The sequence below is a fragment of the Balaenoptera ricei genome, chromosome 1 (genome assembly GCF_028023285.1).
Source record: "Balaenoptera ricei isolate mBalRic1 chromosome 1, mBalRic1.hap2, whole genome shotgun sequence".
Classification (NCBI taxonomy): Eukaryota; Metazoa; Chordata; class Mammalia; order Artiodactyla; family Balaenopteridae; genus Balaenoptera; species Balaenoptera ricei.
In genome coordinates, this window is record NC_082639.1 from 101,264,084 (window position 1) to 101,274,395 (window position 10,312).

Here is a 10,312-nt window from a genome sequence, read left to right on the forward strand (position 1 = left end):
AAATCTGTGGTTCTCAGATGTAGAGAACAAACTTATAGGTACCAAGGAGGGAAGGGGCGGGGTGGGATGAATTGGAAGACTGGGACTGACATATATACACTACTATGTATAAAATAAATAACTAATGAGAACCTACTGTATGGCACAGGGAACTCTACTCAATGCTCTGTGGTGACCTAAATGGGATGGAAATCTAAAAAAGGGTGGATATATGTATATGTATGACTGATTCACTTTGCTGTACAGCAAGAAACTAATATAACATTGTAAAACAACTATGCTCCAATAAAAATTAAAGTAAAAAAATAAATAAAAACAAAATCTGTGGTTCTACTGCATTACCAAATCTGTCTCCTTAGCTGCACTCGTTTTAAATGGAATAATTCACAACTGTACAATCAGAACATGTTTCACTGTCAATAACCCCCCAACTGTTATTTTTCTGTTTGTAAATATGTGAATTAATCTATATAACTTAACTTTTGACAGCTATGCATGCATTTACACATTAAAAATGTTCATGTAGCAGATGATGGCTTTCTCTCACAATGGTCTGCGATGCCACTGTGGCCAGTATCAATAATGCCAATGGCTCAGCTGATGCCAGGAGGAGCAGGGAGCGGCTTTTGAGCTTAGGCTTGCTGAGAAGTTCGATGACTAAACTGGGATCTTCTAGGACAGGTTGTCAACAGCCCTCCCCTAGTCACCCTGTCTTGTTTCCTTACAGATTTGCTTCCCCCCACCTCCACCTCCACCTCCACCCCCACCCCCGGGGCGGGGGGGGGGGGGATGTTCCTGTAGTAAACTAATACTCAGAATACAAAGATTAGGCTAAACAAAAAGCATTTCTACTTTAAATCCACCTCTACAATTCATGTCAATGCAATGAAAGCTGTAGCATCTAATCTTTTACCCTTCTGAATAGTAACGACAGAGCTGTACAATTTCAATCCCCATTATTTTATCTAACCCAGCACAATTGGTACCAATCTAAAATTATTTTTTAAAAAATCAGATGAGGTAGGAAGAAACAAACAAAAAAAGCAAATAATACAATAACCTTCATACTGAGTAATTACATGTCTGTTTATGGATAATTTAAATAAATTGGCGTTACTGGTAGTTTTAAATTAAGGAATAATTCTGGTCCACAGTAAGGTCATTACCACAGCCAGGTCCTCAACCTTTAAATAAACTGGAGATAAAGGCCCACTGCTTCTTGTAATGGTGATGAAGCTTTTATAGGACAACAACCTAGGAGTGGTCTGTTTTCATTCCCCGTCTCATTTGATCAATGAAGCGTTTTACAAAAGGATTACCACCCAGTTCTTGAAATTCTCTTCCTTGGCATTCCTACCTGGACTACCTATTTCTTTCAACATTCTCTTCTTTGGCACTTCTTCCTTTATTACCTATAAAGTAACGACTCCTTTCTGAATTTCAAGCCTTTATTTCTGCTGATTTTAGAAACTCTAGAAACGAAAGATTAAAAAGGAACAATTGCCCGTCACAATCTTACCTCCCCCAAACAACCACTGTTTAACAGTCCATACTAGAATATTTTCTCAACTTCAAATTACTATCTAATAAACAAAAGAGATCTCCACAAATCCCTACCTGAACTTCCCTATTCCTATGAACAAAGATTTCTAACTTGGACAACTGGATAGACTAAATCAATTCCCTCCAGCCTCAACTTCCCATTCAACTAGTCACCAGTCCTATTACTTCTACCATTAAAACACCTAGTGTCTACCTCTTTCTCTGCCTTTACCCTAGCTTTTATCTTCCTTACACTCTATCCATTACTCCTAACAGGTCTTCCCATCCTCAGCCTATTCCTTAAAAGTAGCACCATTTGTCTTTGAAAGATACATTTATGAATATGTAACTTTAAAATCTGAAGCAATAAACTATCTCAGGTTTGAAATACAAAATCCATTAAGCCCTTGCTTATAAACAGCTGACAACTTTCCTGAAAAATAAAGTCAAGTAGAGTGGGCCCTGTAGAACCTGCCTCCAGCAAGCCTCCCTTTCCAGTTATTCTCTCTGCCCCACAAAACTGTATTCTCTACTCCGTTCATTATAGACTACTCAACATATACCACGTGCTTTCAGATCTCCCCAAATCTGCTCATTCCGTTACTTCTATACCTCTACCAAAAACTCTTCTCCCTCTTAACAAAGTACAACTCACCTTCAAATGTCCCTTCTCTGCAGGCTTTCTTTACCCAAGGTTACCTCAAAGACTACAAAGGGCACTCCTAACTGAAACCTAACTTCTAAATAGTACAGAGGGAGCTTTTCTTTCTAAGAGACCAATAAATCAAGAGATCTGTATATTAATAAATATAATCTGGGGTGGAAAAATCCCAGTTTTGGGCATAAATATTGTCATCTAACAAAAAACAATAAACAAAATAATCTAGTGTTGATATTTTCAGACTAATAGTTGAGAATATAAATTGTTTTCAGAATACCTTTAGAAGCAAACAGATTAAGATTTTAAATTTAACCAAGTAATTAGGAAATCCAGAATTATAAACTGATTCTTGCCAATAGGAAACGATAAACCTACCTCGCAGTGATAATCAAATATTGCACTTTCAGTAGTATTTGCTGATTCTTCTTTTTCAGCACACGTTTCAAAGGATGAAAGTTGCTAGTGTTTAAAAAAAAAAAAAAAAAAAAAAAGAGAGAGCGCGCGCGCGTGCGAGAGAAAATGACCTATCAAGCTAATAAAGAATACAACTGCTGCTGCACCAGGCAATCTCACAGTACAGCACTGAAGAAAACAAAGACTACTAGCAGCGTTGGGAAGTGCTCTTTCAAAGCTGTTGAGTAGGCACAAACTTCTTGTTTCAGATCAAGTGCTGTGTCTTCAACTTAAGTGTACTCTTCTTTGGTCTTGTTGGTTGTTTCGAGGTTTGTTCCTTGCCTGATCTGAACTTGAAGCAGCAGTTTCAGGTGGTAAAGTCTGTTCTGTTACACTTCATACTAGAGATAAGAATGAAGACATTAAGTATAACTTACATAAAAGAATCAGGGACAGAGGGTAGCTAGAGGGACAAACTCATTTCATTAACTTAGAATCAAGCAATGCAGAAAACTTGGAAGCACACACACTCAATGTCATTTGAGCAATCTCCCAAGTGCTAATGGATACCTCCTTTGGTACATACACTCAAAACCCGAAATTATTCAGTCCTTATTGACACCCCCTCCCCCAAAATAAATTCGAAGTTACATAACATAATATTCTATTTAGTGTAAGTGTTTTGTAGCTACCTAGCACTGTGTTAGGTACTAACATAAAAGAATTTCCTGCCATCAGGGAGTTTACACCCTTGTTGAGAAGAGTTATTTATACATGGAGGAAAAACTAGAATATAGGACAAAATGCCCAAAATTAATTTGCTCAACTAATATCTGGGTATCTACTACATCACATACTATTCTAGAAATACTATTGTTTATGCATCACCGTCTGTGCATCAAAGCAACATGGTAAGAGAAGGCTTTTAGTAAGAGGTAGAATATTTCAGCTTAATTTGGAGAAACAGGCAGATTTTTGAGAAAAAGAAAACAGCTGAGTATTCTAAGCATAAAATATCACATAAACCAAGCCAGAGTATACAACTAAATCCTAAGTCCCTTGAGAGCAGAGACCATGTATAGGATTTTCTATGCCTGGCATCAAGGGAGCTTTATTGCATAAGACTGTCACAAGTGTGGCTGGTTGTTTCAGAGGAATCAATAGGCTAGCCTGGCTAGAACAGAGGGCTGGGTTAAAGTGAAATGAGATATATGGTGTGACAGATGCAGTAGAGCCAGATTATGAAGTGTTTCAACTTGATATAACAGGAAACAGAGAGCCTTAGTTCTTGATGAAAGGGTATGAAATCCTGAAATCCTATGAAGGATCACTTAGTGAAGGAAACAGACATCTCATTAGAGCTGTTGCCATAAACAGATGAGGAATGTCTATAGAAGAGAAACAATTAAGATGAGAAGAGAAGTGAAATATATGTATAAATAAAATCACAGAATTGTGCTTTGTATTAGCTGTAAAAAATTATTATTTTGTAGTGCCTCAAATGTTAACTAAAATGACTTATATGGGGAAAAGAAAAGGTGGATTTGGTTTTAGATATGCTGAGAGGTGGACAGTATATTTAAGAACATCAGAAATAATGACTGTAAGGTGAGAGGTCAAACCTGGTGAAACAAAGTAGGAGAGCTCAATATTAATCACACTGATACTTACCAGTAAAATGTCACAAACAAGTTATTTAATCTCCCTGAGTTTCAGTTTCTCCTATGCAAAATGAAAAGTCAGTAACAACTGATCTGTGGCCATTGGGTATACCTAACATTCCATGACTTTATACAGTAACTTCAAATATCAAGTGTTACATTTGTCAAATCTTTCAATTTTATTTGGATCATTCTCCTATTACCCAGACTAGATACTTCGTAGAGCAATGATTCTCAAATCACTTGGGAAGCTTTAAGACATACACATGCCCAGTCCCCACTCAAAGAGTAATTTAACTGGCCTGACGTAGGGCCACTTCTGTAATGATCTTTGATTCCTCCCTCTCCACCTACACACCCAATGTTGCAAGTCTTATCAATATTTCAAGATACCTTGTGTATTCATCTTTTGCCCTAAATGACATATTTTTAGTCCAGGGGTCTGACACATCTGCTAACTTCCAGTGTCAACCCTTTCCATATTCTGCCACATAACACTACCAGACTGATTTATCTAAAATTCCAATTTCATCTCATTCATCTCATCTCCTTGTCCAAAATCCTCAGTGATTTTTCCAGCACTCTAAATGGGAAGTTCTTAATCCTGGCTGCAAATCGAACCCACCTGGGACTTGGGGGGGGGGGGAAATTAGAGCCTGGATCCCACCCTGAGATTCTAATTTAACTGGGGTTAGGTCCAAGGCATTGGTATATTTTCTTTCCCACCCTGCCCCCAAGGTGTTTCTGACTTGCAGCCAGCGTTTAACGCCACCATTCAAGGTGTGTCTGTTCTATCTTTACATCTTTACCTTCTTCTGCTCTCCAGTTCTTCTAGATAGGTGCATTTTCCTCCCTAATTCTTAAACGCAACTCTTGGGAGATTCCTGAATTCTAGTCTTTGTGTATATGGGTCTTTCCACAAAGAATACATTTTGTTATCTTCAATGCAACAAAAAAAGCCTTTCTTGACCATTCCAGCACAGATTTATTACAGTAACTCCCACTGCTGGCATCATGCTTTTTGGTACCAAATCATTTCTGCACTTTACTTACATGTTTATGTATCTTGTTCCTTCAATTATATTTCAAATTTCTGAGAGACAAACTCAAGTTTATTTCTTTATCACAGCCCCCGATAGCACTTAACCAGGTACTGCTAAACTTACCACAGCAGAAAATAATACAGCAAAAGATAGTTAATCTGTAACAGCAAAAGACACAATTCAAGTTGGTAGACAGGTCCACCAACTTTAAAAGATTTTGTTTTGGTGAACTGTATAAAGTCTTAATTATCCAATCAAGAAATAACCTCTTCTTTTAAAAGATACCCATTGGGCATTTTAATAAATTTGCTATCCACTCATGCTAAGATTATTAACATTCATGGGTGGTACTGACCAATTCTTTAGCTTTAATCCTCTGAACATAAGTGTACCCCCTACAACCTCCCCCACCCCCGCCCCCAAAGCTAGATGCTTAAGTCACATGAAATACAGAGTACTAATAAAAGAAACTAAGGAACAATTTAAATGTGGATCTGAGAGTCTCCCTGATTACTAAGTAATCAACTCCTTTTCCCTTTGCTCTGTATGGGAACACTATCACCATTAGTTAATTATCAATTATGTCATGCTGTTTTAGAAGTTAGTTTTCCTTTACTTGATCTGATAATCCAAACAGTCATGCCCTATTTCACCTGCCTTAAAACTATCATCACCTGTTCTGTTATTTACTGTCTCCTCCAGTTCCCTGCTTTATCGCAAAAGCTTAGCTGAAGCCGGGCACACAGTAGGCACTAAACTAATACATGTTGAACTAATACATTTATATGGCATTACTCCATCTAAAATGTTATCACATAACCCAGTTTATCATTTTGACAAATTATACTCAAAGTCTGTACAGCATTCACTTGGGAAGAATGTTAAAGAAATGCTAAACCAGTCTATAAAAGTCCCTCCACCTAACCCACTTTCTTCAGAGTACTTCCTTTGAGAATAAGAGCAAAGACCCAAATAGGCAGCACGGAACTGAAAAGGTTCTCTATTGTTGATTAATATGACTAACACTCATTCTTGCCTTAACTCCCCAGTTGGTATTTCTTAATGCATTAACCCAAGACAAGTTTAAGTATATCACATTTTTCTCTAACCTGTATAACTGAAGTGCCTAACAGGTTTTAATTCAGTTTTACTTTGGGATCTAAGGAAAAGGATAAAGTTTAGATAATTAACCACCTTAAAACAATTTAAGTCATCAACACGTTGAGCGGAAATAAGAGAAAATCAAATTGCTGCAACCATCTTTTTCTATATGTTTACTTTAGTAATAACAATTGTGCTGTTACTAGATATTTAAAATTACACACCCACCCATCACTTAACTTCTTTTACATATACTAATACTTTGAAATAGGACAATTGCCAGTGTGAAAAGAAGCTGAAGAAATGCTCCAGACACAAAAATCAAAGAATAGTGGAGACCAGCACCATCCAACAGAACTATTGTGCAAGCCACATATGTAATTTAAAATTTTCTAGTAACCATATGAACTTGAAAGAACGGTGAAACTAATTTTAATTATCTTATTTAACCAAATCCAAATGTCATCAGTTCCCACAGGTAACTGACATGTTTTTAACATCCCTGGAAATCCAATGCTTATTTTATATTACAGCACATTTCAATTCAGAACTGTGCACAGTTCAAGTGCACAATGGCCACACACAGCTAATGGCTATCACACTGGTCAGAGCAGATATAGACTGATGAGGGGAAAAAGGCATTGGCATGCCCAATAAAGCAATAGTAAATGTAAGGCCCTTGAACAAAGACCTTCACTGATAAAAGGAGGCAGTACCTAGCAAACCTGCCCATAGCAGGAGTTTGCACTTACTACATCTGAGGAGCAGAAATGCAAACAACTAACTGGTTATATATTGGCTGCAGCTGCAAACCAATGGATAGCCTACAGGTTCAACATGAATAAACTGCCGATCAATTTATTTTCAACTACACATTAATATTATACCTCAGCCTAAAAGGACATATAATGCTCCAAAAATAATCTTTCAATACACAATATTCAGCTTAATACCCCTAATAAAAAATGTAGCAAAACAGAAACATATAAGAATTCCTCTGGCTTGGCAGTATGTATGAACTGGAAAAAAGTTTTGAATTCTTTCTTTAACTAGGTACTCACACATGCAAGCAGAAAACATTCTAATACCAAGACAAAGGAATTGTTAAAAATCTTGATTTGGCAGAAAGCATTTAACAGCAAGAAATGATGGGATTCAAGAAAACAAGTCACCCCCACCACAGCAATTTCACCACTGAAGACATTCCAGCTATTAAGTCTTAAAAAATACAGTTATAATTCTTCTAGCTGTAATTCTCTATCATGAAAAATCCTACAAGTTACAGCTCTCCATAAGACAGTCTGGGTCAAAAATCTCAAAGTAGTCCCCCTTTGATTTTTGAAAAGACCAAACTAAGAAAGCAAACCAATGCCTTGTACTTATTTAACAAGATCTCAAGATTTTTGTTTTGTAATGCAGTCCTCAAATTCAACTCCTTAAAAATCTGCCCACACGGCATTTCCATGTTTAAACTACCTTGTCAAAAGTCTGGTCCTCACAACAATGTGAATGAACTTAATGCTACTGAACTGTACACTTAAAAATTAAAAAAAAAAAAAAGGTTAAAACGGTAAATTCCATTATGTATATTTTACCACAATTTAAAAGAAAATATTTTTTTAAATGTTGTAATTGTCCTGCATTGTGTGTCTTTAGATGGAGGGAAGGGAAAACAGGAGTAGGATAAAGCAGGACTACATGTCAGCTTCCACATTCTCATTTTTCATTTGCTGGGAATTTACCAGAATTTTCAACCATACTCTAGAGGTCATACTTGTCAAGTCAGAACTTATTTACAAAAAAAGAAAACCTATCTTCTGTGCCTCAAATGCTTTACTTTTCAACTCAGCTGCTATAAATACTCATCTCGATGGTAAACATCCAGAGCAGCTGCAAAATCACTCAAACCACTACCATCTCTTTTATTTCGGGCCTATGGCTAAAAGGAAAAAAAAAAAAAACAAGGCTGAAAATTTATCAAGATTTTATGACTCAGGCATATGCCTATTCAAGTATAAAACCCCCTCCTTACCCAAACCAAGAATACCCAATATTGGTTAGTAGCAAAAGGGCACAAAAGTATTATACTGCCCCTCAACGTAGTATTGAAAATGCTTCCCTTCTAGAAACTCGAAAATTACTCAGCGTTTTGATATAGAATAACTTATATCAGCGGGTTATAATTTGGTACCTACATTTTATAGGTTGGTAGCTCTAGTCAAGAGCTGCCAGTTCATACCATCCTGATAAAAAGCTAAGTCTCCCACAGGAAGGATTTAAAGATTTAACTACCAAAGTGCCTTTGGGCGTCCTCCCTCCTCCTTCACCCTGTCTACCAACTGTTTAAGAGGACCACATTCTTTTGCTCATTTTAGGTGCAAAACAAGGAAATTACCTCACACAACAACGTTCAGCTTTTGTATTTGCGGATTGAAGGCTGTTTTTAGAGAGGGTTCCCTGCCTCACTTGTCAGGCAAGAGAGGAGCTACTGGGTGTTTCTAAAGGAAAACCTTAAAGCAAAAAGAACCGTAGCACTAAGATTTCCTACTTATGATACATCGGATGGTTAAGAACCTCGAAAGTGTCTACGACCAGGGCTCTAAAAAACGAATTCTACATAGAATGACGAAGCCATGCCTTTCATTGCACAATATGGGCCGGGCTCTTACACCATAAGAACCAGAGGAGGAGTAAGGAGAACTCCACTGAGTTCTCACCGAGTTCGCCCTAACCCCAGGATTAGAAGGGTGAGAGCCATGTGCCTAAGTTTAGAGGCTGGTTCTCTTTCTCAAGAAGCCGAAGGGGAGGACTAGAGGGGAAGGTTGGGTGTTGAGACCCAAGATAAACAGCTCTAGGTGAATGGAAGTAAGGATGACAATTCGGCCGCACTACCGTGCCAAATGTGGCCGAGGAAAGGAGGTGTCTCTAAGCAGTTAGATGGAGCGGGGTCTCAGTCCATACACAAAGGAGGCGCCATTGCCGCACTGCGCTCTGGTACTCGTAGTCAGATCCCCAAGCAGGTGATGGCCAAGATAACCACAGGGTTCAGAGTCAGAATAGGCCCCTCTTCTATGCCTCCAGCTCTTCCAGTCTCACACAAAGGACCGCGCCACCACCCCCTCGCCCCGCCCGCCGGGACTTGTAGTTCTCGTTCCCCCCACCAAGCCGCAGAGAAGGAAGCAGCCAGACTACAACTCCCAGCAGCCTCCGCGCCCGAGCCCCGCACCCCTGCCTCCATCTTGGCTGCGGTCGGAGCCTCCATTTTCGCTCCCTCCCCCCACTTTAGTCACCACCACCACCACCACGCGCGACCGCCTGGCCTAGACTCTTCGTTTCTGCTCTGCAGCCCTACGTGAGGCCTAGACAGTTGAACGGGAGCCGGGTGGAAAAGCCCGGGGCAGGGACTCAGGGTGGTATCTTCTCTACCCGGAGCTCTAGGAGTGCCCACCCTGCCTCAGAAGTCTCTCCCGTTTGTCTTGGTCCTCTCATCCGCCCTTAACGTGGCTTCTTGCTACCCCCAGTTGGACCCTGAGGTCGTACTTACCCCAACAGCTCAGCGCCCCCTCTCCAGCGCCGCCATAAGCAGCACGGCCCGGTACGTAGGAATAAATCTCGCTTCTCTCGCGAGAGTTGAGGGCTTCGAGCGCGTGCACAGGAAGGGGGGGCGGGGAGCGTACCCTTAGTACGCCTGCGCACGAGGGCTCAGTGACGCCGGCCAGTGTGCTGCGCTTAACCACAACCGAGGTGGTGTCTACGTTCCCTTAGTTCCCCTCCTCCGTGAGCTGCAGGAAGCAATCTCGGTGTTTGCTGACTCCAGTGGGACGCACGGGACGGGGTGGAGGGTGACTTTCGGCGTCTCTGATCTTTGCAAACCTGATTATGTTTTAGGCCCCGAGACCAGGATAAACCTT

General features: G+C 39.7%; 1 protein-coding gene and 1 non-coding gene across 3 annotated transcripts in view; one reads left to right on the forward strand and one right to left on the reverse strand.

The window, feature by feature from the left end:
* The window catches only part of CSDE1 (cold shock domain containing E1), a 36,168-nt gene extending 26,125 nt beyond the window's left edge, over positions 1-10,043 (reverse strand). For both annotated transcript variants that reach the window (XM_059928547.1, XM_059928531.1), the window contains exons 1-2: positions 9,946-10,043; positions 2,579-2,997 (exon numbers count right to left, since the gene is read on the reverse strand). The gene's annotated coding sequence lies outside the window, so the exon portion shown is untranslated. The remainder of the gene's footprint in view (positions 1-2,578; positions 2,998-9,945) is intronic.
* On the forward strand, positions 525-610 carry LOC132354808 (small nucleolar RNA SNORD35). The gene has a single exon (XR_009499419.1). It is a non-coding gene; the product is annotated as a small nucleolar RNA SNORD35 (small nucleolar RNA).
* Positions 10,044-10,312: the final 269 nt, after the last annotated feature.